Source organism: Natrix helvetica (assembly GCF_964273705.1).
Source record: "Natrix helvetica genome assembly, chromosome: 3".
Lineage (NCBI taxonomy): Eukaryota > Metazoa > Chordata > Lepidosauria > Squamata > Natricidae > Natrix > Natrix helvetica.
The window spans coordinates 130,015,133-130,030,573 of record NC_138549.1 but is presented as its reverse complement, the minus strand read 5'-3'; the positions used below and the strand labels follow the sequence as shown (position 1 = coordinate 130,030,573).

The 15,441-nt window shown below is 38.7% G+C and overlaps 1 protein-coding gene across 3 annotated transcripts in view; it reads left to right on the top strand.

The window, feature by feature from the left end:
• The first annotated feature begins 12,670 nt into the window (after positions 1–12,670).
• The window catches only part of SLC45A3 (solute carrier family 45 member 3), a 47,477-nt gene continuing 44,706 nt past the window's right edge, over positions 12,671–15,441 (top strand). The window contains exon 1 of one of the 3 annotated variants that reach the window (XM_081947357.1): positions 12,671–12,808. The gene's annotated coding sequence lies outside the window, so the exon portion shown is untranslated. Of the gene's footprint in view, positions 12,809–12,879; positions 12,981–13,193; positions 13,318–15,441 lie in introns of those variants that run through there. The other 2 variants (XM_081947361.1, XM_081947360.1) reach the window with 2 other exon arrangements.

Genomic DNA, 15,441 nt, shown 5'->3' with positions numbered 1-15,441 from the left:
TGAGTTGCTACACATTCAGGAACAAAAATAAGTTTGTCCTGAAAAAGCTAGGCCTGCAATTGATCTTTTGGGACCCCACAGAGAGAGGCATAGGACCAATAGACTAGAGTTATTCCTTATTGAGGTAAGTGTTTCTCGACCAAACTTCATAATAAGAAAAATTCCCTTTAAACAACTTTACTTAGCAATCTTTGTCTTTGATTAAATGATTGTGTAAAAGATCCCTGTGAATTTAGAGGAGGATTTTATTAAGTATAAAGTTCTAGTGATTTCCCATGCCCCTGGTATGAACAGATTCAGAGATCACATCCCACCTCTCCCAACAATATGAGGAACATGATACATCAAGTGCAGACAATAAGCATGTGATAAAACAAAGGTTATAGACATTTTAGTACTAAATTTAACGCTAGAGCCTAGGATAGCCTCAGGAGAGGACAAAAAAGTCCAAATGATGGGTGCAACCAGCCCCACCATTTTGATCTGGCTTGTGGCTGCCATCTTGACTTTTTGGTTCCCCCACTCCCCAAACATTCATGACTAGAAGGAGCCACTTAGGGCTTGATTACATGTTGTAGTTCACAAATCGGTATTCATTGGTTAAGATGCTGAGCTTGTCAGTTGCAACAGCCCAAGTTTAAGATCCGAGCATTGCGCAATGGGATGAACCCTTGTTACTTGCCAACGTAGCAGTTCAAAAGCATGCAAATGTAAGTAGATAAATAGGTACTGCTTTGTCAGTAAGGTTACTCCATTCCATATTTTCATTTGGTTGCATGATGACAGAAACGTTCCTCAACGCAGGCTCTCTTGACTGAGAACTGGAGATAAGCATTTTTCCCTTGAGTCAGTCACAATTGGACAGAGTAAACTTTTAAACTTTTTTTAAAATGTCCCACTAATCTTGATGAGTAAGAAATTTATTTAAGAAAATTCAGTTCTTGTTGTTAAGATACGTACATTATTGCATTTTCCTCAATAGCACTGGATGAACAACCCATTAAATATGGAGTTTGGTTATCACAACCCATAATAAACCATTATATTATTTTATGGATTGTTCTCCCATAGCATACGGCAAACAGAATTACTAACTTATCTTAGAGAACTCTGATTCCCTTAAAAGTGTATTGTATTTCTGTTTACTATAGTGCTTATATATTTTATATGTAAAAGGTCTCTGATTAATGACTCTTCCCTTTCAATATAAATGACTAATTCATAAGGATGACTGTATAACAACTTTCTTAGAATAAGAGATAACAGCCAATCCTATGAGCTTGGCTCTTTTCTGTTTTACTTTATTCTGTTCTGTGGTTTTGCGCACCTAAAGAAAATAGTCCTCCATTTTAAAGATTTTGTTAAACCATTCTTTTAAAATTGCTATCATAATTACTGTTTTTTTTTTTAATGGAGTCCCATCTGGATTTCCATTGTTCAGGATCAAACTGTTATACAAATTTATCATCCTTTAAAAACCAGTGATGATAGCAGAATTTTTTCCTTAATCACTTCTACTGCAACCAAGAAAATGACTCCTCTGGCAGATGACAAATGCTAAGATTCTATATGATTTTGAATAAATTCTGAGGCCTTGTGTCAATTTAGCATAAGATGATGCACTCAAGCAATTGAGGAGATTCCTTAAAGGATGGACTACAAAGAAAATAAAAACACCTCTGGTATTAGAAATAAAGGACGTGAAATCTGAGCCCTCTCTCTTTAAAAAGGTAAAGATTCCCCTCACACATATGTGCTAGTCATTCCCAACTCTAGGGGGCAGTACTCATCTCTGTTTCAAAGCCGAAGAGCCAGCGCTGTCTGAAGACATCTCCATGGTCATGTGGCCCGCATGACTAAACCCCAAAGGTGCACAGAACGCTGTTATCTTCCCACCAAAGGGGGTTCCTATTTTTCTACTTGCATTTCAAACTGCTAGGTTGGCAGAATCTGGGACAAGTAACGGGAGCTCGTTCCGTTACACGGTGCTAGGGATTTGAACCGCCAAACTGCCGACCTCTTTTTAGGTGAGGCCAAATTGAATTTGAATCCCATTAACAAAAATCTGTTTGTTCAACATTCCTGTAAAGAATTTCCAATCTCACTTAGGTTTTTGTCTTTTTTTCACAAATATAGACCTGGAGAACAAAAATCTTGGGTAATTTAAGTCCATACATTTCACATTATATAATTGGAACAATAAATAGTAATCTTAATTCTTAAAAGAGTTATATTAGCCAAAACCTGCCAGATATTGTTTATTCAATTTAAAACAGAAAAGTAAAAACTTACTGGAAGCAGATTCCTCAACAGCAAGTAACAAATCAAAAGGCAAAATCTTGGAAGCAGTAGATTTTTTGTGAATCTTTTATACCTGTATTCAAGATGAGAGATGAAAAGTTTCTCACTTTAAAAGCAATTTGTCCACAATGTCAACTTTCCTGAGCTTATCATCATCTGACCCAAGGAAGAATATTTTCTGTTGAAGATAAGGCCAGGGTGGTAATGAAGAGAGACAAATATAGAAACCATGCAATACAACATTATAATTTGCTTAATACCCACAAAAAAGAAATAATAGAACCTGTTGCATTCTTCTCAACCATCCCTGTCAGACATTTTTCAGCCTGGCCATGGTCCAGTAGCACTTAATTTACCTCCCAGGGAAAACCCAGCTCTAGCTTTTAACTTGACAGAAAGTGCCAACATTTGCATTTCCCTGGAGTCTCCACAGTTCTGCTGGCAAAGGGCCATTCTAGGTTTGAAGAACCAGTGAATGCAGACTGAGAAATGATTTTTACTATCCCAGGAAATGCCCCAGTATGAATGGAGAAGTTACAGTAAAAACGATTCTCAATTATCAAGTTATTTGCTTGTTATGGTCCCATCCCTTGAACCTGAAAATACACAACAGTTTAGAATAACAGACTGTTTAGTCATTGGCTAGAAAGAAATAAATTGCATATATAACGCCGAACAAACTGAAATCTATTTTTAAATCAGTTGTGTTTAATGTGATTTCTTCAGTTTAAGGCTCTGGGCACATCGAAATAGGCAGTCTTCACTCATCAAAAGATTGCCTTGTTTTAAAGAATGCTTTGTTTAGCTATAGTTTGATTAAGCCACAATATGTAGCCATATAAATAGCTCTACCATACTTTGAATGGACTCAAACATTTTGCTGTATCAAAAAACATCAGCCTTGCAGTACAAATTAGTCTGAAGCTGTAAGATGGCCAAAAATAATGATGCTTGTTTAATAATAATTAATGTTTAAAATGTTAAGACATGCCTTTGAACTGAAACAGCTCAAATCACACTATGTCCTATGCTAATGGCTGTAGCAGTCTGAGATGAAAGGAGAAGTGGTTGGTTAGTGTATTGAAGTCCACATTGTTCAAGCACTGCTGGACAACCAATTTAAATCTTGGGGTCAAAAAGGTTTAAAGGATTATATTTTCTTTTTTTAATACAAAGTTATTCAAGCTCTCTATGACCAGACAAAGAAGATCCTATTTTGATAATGCAAATAAATGAGAAAGAAAGGTAAACTATTCACAGCATCTATAGGACTTGAAGGTTCAAGACTGAACAGTTGAGGTGCTAGTACATATTTCATTTTTTCTGAAAAGTAAAGCCAGTCTTCCCCCTCTGAAATTTTACATTTCAAAGAGATTATTTGAAAGAAAATGAATCCTGATTCTTCCTTCAAAAATAATTTTAATTGATTTCTGGAACAAGTGTGGCAGAAAGGGGCATTATCTGTATCCATTGCTTACCAGCAAGATGAAACTCCTGTTCAGTTTGTTGAATCCATTCCAAGAAACATCTTTCATTTCCTGAAGCAGAGGCTGTTTTTAAACTACATAAATGTTGCATTATTCTTTACTTTTTCTGTATTATACTGTAAAACAGCTTTGAAACGCTTTATGTTGTGGCAGTCAAAAACTTCCTGTAAGAAGGGAATCATTTATTCCCTTCCCCACCCGTGATTATTCTCTCCTTTGCCAGGAATATATGTGTGTATGCGCATTTCTCTGCTCCATTTTGTCACCTGTAAAAATGACTGTACACATTTCAACAATGCTCTCTCAGATTTTATCATGTTTGTAATCAGGCCAACTTGCTCAGACGTAGGCTCCACTTAAATCAATGGGATTTCTGAGTAAGCTTTTGGATTTAGTACCTGAAAATAACTGTCTCTTTTGGATGCTTGGGAGTTTAATAAGAAGATCTCTTTTTGGTTATAACTTTTTAAAAAGAACTACTAAAAATAGATTTCTAAACAGATACTTAGGTAGCAATGACCTCAGGTATTCAATGCTACTGTAAAACAAGGACCCAGCCATGTTACTGAGCTGGTATATACTACTATAATAGACAAGATGGAAAAAACCAATTGGGAACACTTGGCTCAAATTATTCTGTAATAGAGAGAAATTCTTGCACTGTATCTACATTTCCTGTTTAGAGAACAAGAGCAGATAAGAGCAGAAGTCTTAAGTTCAGATGCTTACTCTGACTGTGTCAAGACCCCTGCTGTCTGTATCATGTGTGTGTGTGTGTGTGTGTTAAAAATAGCTTATAAAATTATGTGGCTGTTTAAGGAAATCATAGTAAAGAGCAGTTCTCAACACCTGTAATAAATATGCTTCACAATAGATACTGGAAACTAACTGTAGATTCAGGCTGAGTCTCCAGTTATATGCGATGTTTTGTCTCTTACACAAAGTCTCCCAATAGAGACATCAGCAAATGGAAGATCTAGGATAGCTGTTCCTGACAGGAGAAGGAAGAAATTCTTCTGAACCAGCTCAGCTCCTCATCTAAATAGTCACCGGTAGCAGCCCTGCCTAGAACATCCTCTCAGGAGGTAATGAGCAGTGTATATTTGCTTTTCTAAAGTATTTCCTGGTTTAATTAACCCTTTTTTCCCCATAGCAGGAATTGTAAAAATACCTTGGATGAAAATCCAGCTATCTAAATATGGTTCTTATGCCTTTTAATCATATTAAAAATGGTTTATTTTAAATTTAAAACACAAGGGAATCAATAATATTGAGGTTAAAGATGAACTCTTATGATGACATAATTTTGAAAACATGAAGAGATAAAATGTTGAGAGTTCGGTGTCTTTCTTTTTTAAGAACATGATCAGGGTTATAGTTACTGTACTTTTCTCCCTCCTATTTGCAATGAAATCATTCTTCCTCTTGTCACTACCCTATTGCTATTTGTTTAGATAGCTACTATATAATGATTTCCATAGCAGCAACCACTGGCAGTGGGATGGAGTATAATTTTAAAAAGTAGTGTAGAGAATAAAGTAAATCTCTTTCACCCACCACAGTGCTTTAGATTTGAACTGAGTCTTTCTGCAAATGCTTGAAGTAGAAATGCAGTCATTGAACATCCCCTAAATAATTTTGATCATCTTATTAACTCTGAACCTGAATTGTCCCTAATTGTCATTTTGCAAAGAATCAGAATTTATCTTTTTATCATGTTTTCTGACATGAAAATGAAACTTGTTCTCTTTTTCATGTTGTGTTGGGGAATTAAGACTGTTGTGCTTTTTATTATCAATGTTGAAGCAATATATTAAATAAATAATGGCATAGTTGGCATTATCAATAGGAAATCACTAAAGAGAGAATTCTGGTCTAGAAATGGCTAAAACTGCAGATAAAATAAAACTGATTGATAAAATTTCTGAATGAGACTCAGTTCAGAAAAGTATATATTAAAATATTGCTGGTAGAATAGTGCATGGCTGGAATTATGAGGAAAATATAGTACTTTTTAATTTTTGTGTGTGTACCTTCTAGCCAGTGTTAGCTGGCAGCATTGCTTCCTTCCTAGGGCTGAGAGGGAGTAACTGGTCCAAGGAGATTCAGCTACCTTTGTGAGGTGGGACTAGAGCTCACTGTCTCCAGTTTCTAGCCTGGTGCCTTAACCACTGCACAGACTGGCTCTATTTAATACTTTATTAAATACATTCTGGATGCAGTAATTTCGCAAATTCCTGATTTGTGGAAGAGCAGTATCTTATCAGCATTCAAGAATCATCCTGTAGAAGTAACCTGAATGTTTGAGAAGATTGCTATAGTCTGTTTGGGTTTCAGTACCATTTTTGGCAGTTTTTTAAAAAAGCATTAATGCTTATGCAATCCAATATTAATATGATTTGATTCTGGTTTCACGGTATTGTAACTGTATACATATTACCTTTATATATGAAAGACATATGTATAGTTGGCTGGGATTCATGATACACTAGTAGAGATAAATCAGCTGATTTGTTGCATAAATAAAGCAATAATAATCTGCTTTGCAATTACTGTTTTTGGTACTAGGTTCTGATGTATGCTTTTCAATGTTTTTCATAATGATTTCAATGAAGAGGTAGAATAAATGCCTATTCTATGTGGAGATAGCACAAATATGAGTGGGATAGTGAATAACCAAAACAAATTCAATGTTATCTTCAAAGGGTGGAAGAAATAGGTAGATAATAAGAGAATGAAATTTAACAGGGACAACTTCAAGGTTCTTCTCTTAGAAAACAGATATTAAATCAGCCGTTATTTGTTGGGGGCTGCCTGGCTTGATAATAATGTATATTAAAAGAATTGTTGATTACAGACTGAATATGAAAAAGGAAGATATGAAAAGGAAGATATTTCCAAGCTTTGAGACAGATAATACCTTTTGCTATCTGCTGGCCATGCCACATTCAGAATATTGTATCACCAGAGTTGAAGAATGATTCAGTCAAACAATCATACATTCTGACTGGTGAATTATTAAGAAACTAGAAACTGGTAAGATTTGAAGGAGCTGGGATTATAATAATAAGAGGAGAATATGACAGTAATCTTCAAGTACCAGAAAGGATGTCATACAAAAGTGGTCAGCACCTGTTCTCAATCTTTGCAGAGTATAGGACATAAATCAATCAGTTTAATTAAAGCAAGGGTCCCCAAACTTGGCAACTTTAAGACTTTTAAGACAAGTCTTAAAGTTGCCAAGTTTGAAGACCTCTGAATAAAAGAATAGAAGATTCTGATTGAACGTTAGAAAAAACTTCCAAACAAAGCAGCATGGTTGTTGAGATAAATCATGCGACAAAGAGATGATATGCTCTCCCTTCATTGGAAATCTTCAAATGAAGGCCAGACAGCTCTCTGTCTTGAATATATTAATTTCCATTCTTGCAATGAGCAAGAGCATAGACCTGACGATCTAGCTGTGCTCTTTCAATGTTAAGCTTCTGTGACATCATAGCAAGGAGGACAATTGTCCTTAACCTGATTTTCTCCTGATCTGTTGGACTTAAACTTCAGACACTTCAGTCGGTGTGTTCAGCCAAGAGTTGGAAGGATAGCTTAGCATGTAGGTTGGACAACTTTGCTTGGAGAAAGAAAACTGCTTGGAGAATATTCTGAAGGGCAGCTCAACTGCACCAGCTCTTGAACTTTTGATGGATGTTCCTCTTGTATCCTACCACATACATCCCTGCGACCAATTCGCTCTCACAGGGAGGGACTCCTCCGGGTGCCGTCCACCAAGCAATGTCAATGGGCGACGCCCAGGAGTAGAGCCTTCTCTGTGATGGGCCCAGAGATGACCTCTGCAATGACCTCCCCCCCGATATCAGAACTACTACCGACCTCCGCTCCTTCCGACAGAAACTTAAGACCCACCTGTTCCAATTAGCCGGCCTGGCCCACTTATAGTCCCATTTATACCTCCTGGCAAGTATTTTATCCCGGGATAGTTTTTAGGGGTAGTTTTTTAATGTATTTTTTAATGCATTTTTAAATTTTTATATTTTAAATCTAACTTTAACTATTATTGTACAGCAAATTATATGTTACCTCCTCCAGCCACACCTATATTTATTTTATATTTATATTATGTATGTTTATTGCTTTTAATATGACTGTACACCGCCCCGAGTCCCTTCTGGGAGAGGGTGCGGTCTAGAAATTAAATAAAAGTTAAAGTTAAAGTTAAAGTTGCAGAATACTCTCAAAGCTAGATTATTCAGTGACTGAGACATTATCAGTCTTTATCACATTCTTGCAGATGGTGTCATATCCTGATGGCAGTGATCTCAATCTCAGTTCAGTTTTAGATCATAGCAGGAAAATCTGTAAAAGAATCTAATCAGGCAGATGCAGCTGAAGTGGCAGTTGCCCTTCCTCTTCCTTAATCCCAACCATATCATTTTTGACAAGCGTTCTTCACAATTTCTTTATATGCAGGAATAAGAATAAATAGTTCTTTTTCCCCATATATGTTGTTAAGGTAAACAGAAACCAGAAATATAGTACTCCAGATTGGGATTCCTAATGTATTATCCCAATCAAACAGTTTCTGCTGATTGAACTTGGAAACCTGTGGTCGTAATTCAGGGTATATGTGAAGAAAGATGTCAAAAACAGATGTACATAAATAATAGTCAATTGACCTATGACTGATAAGAGGTGGCTAAAACATCTGCTGAAATTCTACAACAGTACAGAACAGGTATCTTCACTGTGATGTTATTACTCATTGTACATAAGACTTGAAACATGTTTCAGTATCATCTCACCTTTTAAGAGTTATGTTTCTTAATACTTAGAAAGCCAACTATGGCAACCTCTAAGTTAAAACATTCCTGCTAACTTCACCTTGACAGCTATTTTCTTTTCCAGCACAGCATTACATAATTTATACTCAGGCTGCGTGTGCAGGGAGGATGATATGTTTTACTTCATGGACTTATTCATTTGCATTAGGGTTATTTGGTACTTCTGCAAACCTCAGGTTTTCAAGCACGTTGATATCTGCTCTTGTTTGGCATTGCTTTGGCTCTATTCCTGTCAGCATTCATTGCTTGGACTGGTTAGAAGGAGTCATGGACTCTCTTTGTAATTTTTTATTCTTCCTGATGTGGCAATCATTTAAAAGCAATAGCTAATTAACAATAGCCCTTTAGTTTTTAAATCATTACACACATGCTGATTTCTATTAGGCTGTTCTCTACATTATACTTCTGAAGATCAACCTCACGTTAGTAATTTTGGCAGAAAGACATACATTTGGTCAGGAATTCAAAAACACAATAAAACCAGTTAACATTAACATTTAGCCAAATGTTTCCTTCAGTAAAAGATATGTCCTGGCTAGATATGTGTCCACATGGTCTTGTACAGGGGTGGCGAACACGCGGCTCCCGAGCCGCATGCGGCTCCCGGCCAAAATAAATGAGGCTCTTTGCCTCTTGTCATTATTTAGTATACTGTGGCTCGGATCGCGCGCTCCCTTTCGGAAGCTGGGGAGGTCCTTTGCAGGCAGCTAGAACGGGCCGCCTGCAAAGGACTTCCCCAGACTTGCTTTGAGGAGCACGGGGCGACTGAGGCTAGTTGTGAAGCCCCAAAGCCCCCACCGCCACCGGAAGAACTGCTGCCACCTCCTCCTCATCCTCCTCTAACAGGCAGCACTGCCGGATTTGCCGCCCGGCGCTGCGGCTGAGATGAAGCCGCCAAAGCTCCAGCCGGCATCTCCGCGCGTGGCAGTGGCACCTCCCCTCCGCTCGGAGCAGCTGAGCTCAGTCAGTGCTGGGTTACCCCTGCCCCCTCCTCCTCCTCCGCCGTGCTTTTGAGGAGCCAGTAGGAAGGTGGGGGGGGAGCAGGGGAAAAAAAGCCTCATGGCTCGTCAAAAGCACGGAGGAGGGGGAGGGGGCAGAGGTAACCCAGCGCTGAGCTCAGGAGCAAATCTGGTGATTCTGTTGGAGGAGGAGGAGGAGGAGGTAGCAGCAGTTATTCTGGTGGCAACTCGTACTCGTCGGCATCTTCAGCAGAAGCCCTGCCCACAATGAAGAAAGCAAAGATGGAGCAGATCCACGCAGATGACGTCGCTGCAACATGACTGGAGGAGGAATTCTGGGAGTTGAAGTCCACAAGTGTTAAAGCTGTCAGGTTTGAAGACCCCTGGGGGTTTTTTTCCCTAAAGGGTTAGGGGTGCAAGGGTCTTGTAACTTGACAGCTTTAAGAGTTGCGTGCTTCAAATGCCAGAGTTTCTGAGCCAACATTTTGGTTGCTAAGCAGGAGCGTTGTTAAGTGATACTGATATTATATAACACTTTGAATTAAGCGGGTACCTTGAAGAAACATAACTTTGACTTTCAAATAATACTGATTTCGTTGTTGTCTTAGGTGACATCTGTGAAAAAAATTCAGGTGCTCAGGCATGAAAATGTGCCGTTCAAACACTATACTTTTCTGCTCACATCGAAAAAAAATTAGAGAGAACATTGCTTCCGGGTCTGTTTTGGCAGGTCACTGCGTGGTGTGGCTCTCTGACTCTCACAGTTTAAAATTTTGGCTCTTTTTGTCGAACTTGTTCGCCACCCCTGGTCTTGTAGCTTTTTTCACTTGCACAATGAATTAGATACGTAGGGAGTTTTTTCAGGAGTAAGATTAGCATTTTGCATCAGTCAGTGGTCTCAAAAGCCATGCCAATGGACTTGTCCCTACTTGTTCCATATACTTTGTTTCATGTGTAAGGATTCCAATCTGCAAACAGTTTGGATGGAACAAGTGTCTGGTGCTCCAAAAAGGGCAGGACTTGTACAACTATACCAAAAGAAATGAAAAGTGGATAAAAGTGAAAAGGGATATTAAATAAAAAATAAACAGTACATAATATTTCACATTCAAAAATTTTTATGTGCATCACTAAAGTGTCTTGGCATTGTCATAAACTAGTATAAATTGGATTATTAATGAATTGCATATCAACAAATGCCTATCTAATTGGAGAACAGATGTTTCCATCCCCACATCTGTGCCTCTATTTGTGACTTTGTACAAATATCTAGTTGGTCACACAGATGTTTGGGTAATGCCTGCATTCACGTCTGGATAAAGGACTAACACAAACTCATGCTGCCTGAAGATCTAAATGGACTACAGAGTGAAATGGACTTCAATGCTAGTCTAAATACAGCTGAAACAAGCTGCTCATTTATCACTGTAATTGGCACTTGGAAGACAGACTTGGATCTGTGAGGTCTCATGATTGCCTGACTCACTAAAACTTTGTCAGGCATAGAAACCCCAACTAAACAGAGTCTTCTACAGTTTAAAAGCAGGAGGCAGCTAATCAGATCAGTTTTTATATAATAACTTCAAAGTAGGATTGGTTACAGGTAATATTTAGTAATTTCCTGAAAGTTTTCTTCTGGACAAAAGAGGCTCCTGTTCTTCTTTCTGAAGGTGCTTTTTTACTACTTTTGCAATATTTTAAATTGACTTACTTTATTGCTGCAAAGGAGTCCTGGGTGCTTCTGTTGATTTTATTGTCCCATATCGATCCATCCTTGTGCAGCCTCTTTGGCTGATCAGAGTAAGACTGAAAGGAGGATGACTTGTTTGAGATGTCATGGGAATGCTGGAACCCCATGAGACTGCATGATGCTGGAAAAATGACTGGAGGGTGAAAAATGGGAACATTCTCAGGAACACTCATTAATCATTAATCACTCAGGAACACTCATTAATCACCCTTCTCTCATGCATGTGTGTATACACACATGCATACCACCCAAACACCTTTGCAGGTTCTTAAGCAAAGTCCAAGAGTTTCAAATGTTACCCATGTTACCTTCACCAAATCTTTATCCTTTGGAAACAAACAAAAAAGCTTCTTGGCATCACCTTAGCAAAAATAAGCCTGCCCAATGACGTTGTCAAAGAAATGAACAAATCACGAACTTGTAGATATGGGAATATATAACCTGAGCTGAATCTGGGGAAATTAAAAAAAGAATGAATCATTGTTCCGTATCCTATGTTTGGAGCTCTGTCTGAACTACAGGACTGAAATCAACAAATTCAACAATCAACAATCAACAAATTTGAACTGTTCTGAAAGATGGTTTATGTTAAACCATGTCTGGGTTGCCAAATAAAAATATTTGTCTTCTTCCCCCACTCCTAATGCAATTTTACAGCATGGCAATTAAAGTCCAAGTGCCTAAAATTGGTAGTGTTAGAAATCCTAGCAGCATATAAAATTAAATATTTTAAATTTAAAAATTTGGAAGATGCTTCAGCCACCCAGGTTTGGTAATTCGGCACAAAAAAGAGGATTCTGTTTGACTTCCAAGTTTTGTAGTAGCCCATTGTTAAATTATTTTAATGATACTGATTTGATCCTAACTATATTGTTTTTATATTATATTTTATGCTTATTTTTAAGCAGCCTCAAAAGTTTATAAAACAAGAAAGGCAGAGTATACTTACAGACGGAATAATAAATTAACATTTACTTTTTGTATTTGCGTTTTTTAAGCATGTATATTTCTCTGTGTTTTTTTTATTCGTTCACCTCAAATGTCTGAGGGAGCCAATAACACTTTGGTCATAATTTTAGAGAGTTACATACTTTTGGAGGGGGCGGGGGGGGTAGTGCTTTTTGCAACACTGGAATAAAAAGGGTAATCAGGTAATTCTCGAAAGCCGGAGTTTAGGCAGGTCGCAGCCTTGAACTCCAGCCCGCGGGAAGAGACGAGAAAGTAACTTTGCCCGGTCTCCAGACAAGGAGCGCTCCCTCGGCCCCAGATTTGGGAAAGTCAACGTCACTCCCAAGGCAACAAGGCGCATGCGCCTTGAGCGCTAGCAATTTAAAAGGCGGTAGAACGCGAGCCGGTTTGCGATTGAGCCCGCACGTAATTCACCACTCGGGGCTTAGAAGTGGAGATGCGGCTTATCTTTGAGAAGAAGGCGTACGAGCTGCTGCGTCTCTTTTTCAGGTACTTCAGCAACACGTGCGTTAGTGTTTCCGAGCCGCCTCCTATGAAGTCATTTCACATGTTTTCCCTTGCTCTTTAAAACCCCGAAGGAAGAGCCGGAGCCGCTTTCCCTTACTGGAAAGAGCCTCTCTTCGGCTCTGTCCAGCTTTGCAATCGGTGGACGCCTGGGAAAGTGAGTCGTTGAAAGAAGCCCCGGCGCCGTTCCCTGAGAGGCCGGCGCCTCTTCTCAGTTCGGGCAAGGTCCTCTAAGACTCCCCGTGGGGGATCTGGAGAGGCCGGCGTCCCGCGTCCCCCTTCTCCTCTTCCTGCGGCGGCTACTGCTGCGGAGGAGCGTGGGTGGTTGGGTGGGGGACGAGCCGGCTCAGTATTTTAAAGTAGGACGTTGTTGGCAGCGTTTGAGATGCCACCAGCGCCCCGCCAAGAAAGTTATTTTGCTTGATCATCGTAATCTCGGCTCTTTTTGGAAAATTTTAGGCTTTCGTCTCCGGAAAGGGGTGGGGTTGCAAGAGGTATGAGTCATATATTAATCGCGGGGTTTATTTTGGTTGGGTTCACTGCGGAAATCTTTGATGCTCGATCTGCTCGGGGATTCCACGTTTTGCTATTTCGGTGCCCGTGGTTACTTTCAACCCGGAGCAGTTGGGTTTCAGAGCTGCTGTTCATTGGATACGTGGCGTTGGGAGTAATGTTGCGGAGAAATGAATGTCTGGCCCCTGGGTTACTGTTGCTAGTTAATGAGCGGTGGTCTATTAGATGACGAAGGAATTCCTCCAAGCCCTGGGAAAAATGATTATCGGGTTAGCTTCATCCTTGAACTTCTTCCTTCCTCTTTTCCTTTAATTATTCTTTCCTGAACTCCTGCTCTCTCCTACTGGCTTTATAGTCTGAGCTTTCTAAAGCTTGTTAATTGTTGGAAATCCATAGAGCACAGATTCAAATTTGACATAGCCCAGTTGCTGCTCTATCTTATAAAGTACAAAACATGTTTTAAGCCTCTTTCATCAGCCAAAGGGAGAAATGTCAGATTCTTGGCTTTCTTCCTACTGTATTTTGTGGTGTTAATATTTCTGGAAGCTGAAAATCCACTTCCAGAAATGCAGAAATTTTGTTTTAAAAATTTGTCTGGGGCAGGTCTACTTTCCAGGGCTTCCGTTTTAAAGCTCCAAATGGGGTGGCGTTAAATTATCTAAAACATTCAGCTGGTAACGCCAAGGTTTCCTCAGAAAATCTGTATTGATTGATGCTATGGAATAAAGCAAACGCCTAACTTCAAGGCAAAGGCGTTTTCAATTGTGACAACTGGGTTGCTCATTATAGCCTTGTGACTTTGGATGAAGAAAATGCTCTTGCCATCCAGAAATGTGGACACTACATGACCATGTTGTCAAGAAATTCTGGGAGCTGATTCTAGGTTGATATAATAAGCTGATGAAATCTGACCAGGGCTTTTTAGTAATTGGCATTTAAAGTTTAGGGAGATGGGTTGTTAAAAGTTAAAGTAGGGGATAAAAGCTTTGTTTATAATTTTGTTCTAATACCGCACTTACATGTTAGTTATTTTCAAGGCATCTAACATCTGTTATGCATCCATAAATAACTAAATGTTACATTTAGTTATTGTGACCCAGGACAACTTATTCACAAGGACTACCGCATTATGAAAAATAAAATGGCAGCTAACCCAGATACCTCATACTGTTTGAAGCATTAAGTCTGATGTTGTTGATAATGGTGATAAGTGCTCTTTGACAATAGTAATAGTAATAAAAATCATTACATGATTGGTTCTTCACTTAAGAACTGAACTCTAGCTGTGCCCCAGAACATATATAATTGAAGTAAGATCTTTTTCATGTAACGCTTTTCCTGCTTCAGAATTCAGAATTATGTGAAGAATTGATTGTGAGATGTATGGGAGGAATGTAGGTTGGACAAGGAAAGACTCCTTCCCCTTCCTCAGAATTGAGTTTTCCATGGAACCTGCCCAACCAAAGAATCCAGCAGAAGCTTCCCAGCTGGGCCTGTAAACTGGTGTCCTTGATTAACTCTGATAGACTCATAGGGTTTGGTCTCTTAAATAGAAAACAAAACTGCAGCAATGATTTCATAATGCCCATGCCACAACTAATGTGTAAGAGGTAGATTGGTCTGTATGTCCTGTGGTTAAGAAAGGATGTTTTTCTAATAATTAACTAAACTCCTGATCTAAAGGGAAAGCAATTTTCTGATACAGGCCATAAGTTGACTGTAAATCAGTAATAATCTATGTGAGTCTTTAAAAAAAATAGATTGACTTGTAGTACCCAAAAACAGACTAGTGTTTGTATTACTTTGTTAGCTTTGCTTGAGAAACAGGTCTATGAAAATCAAGTTTGCACACTCCTATATCAGCAGAAGTTAATCCAATAAAAGCTATTGCCTAGTTTTTTTTAAAAAAAATCTTAGCTTTGGGGAAACCTAATAATGGATTTTAAGTAGTACTAAGCCTTTGTGACGGATTGGGATACAACCCTAGTGTTTTACTTGGGATTATCTGAAGTATTGGGCACCTGCTAAAACAAGCATATACCCATAATTTGCGGCAGCAATAATGGAAATCGCAAATATTTGAGTGATGAGTAGGTTTAGCTACT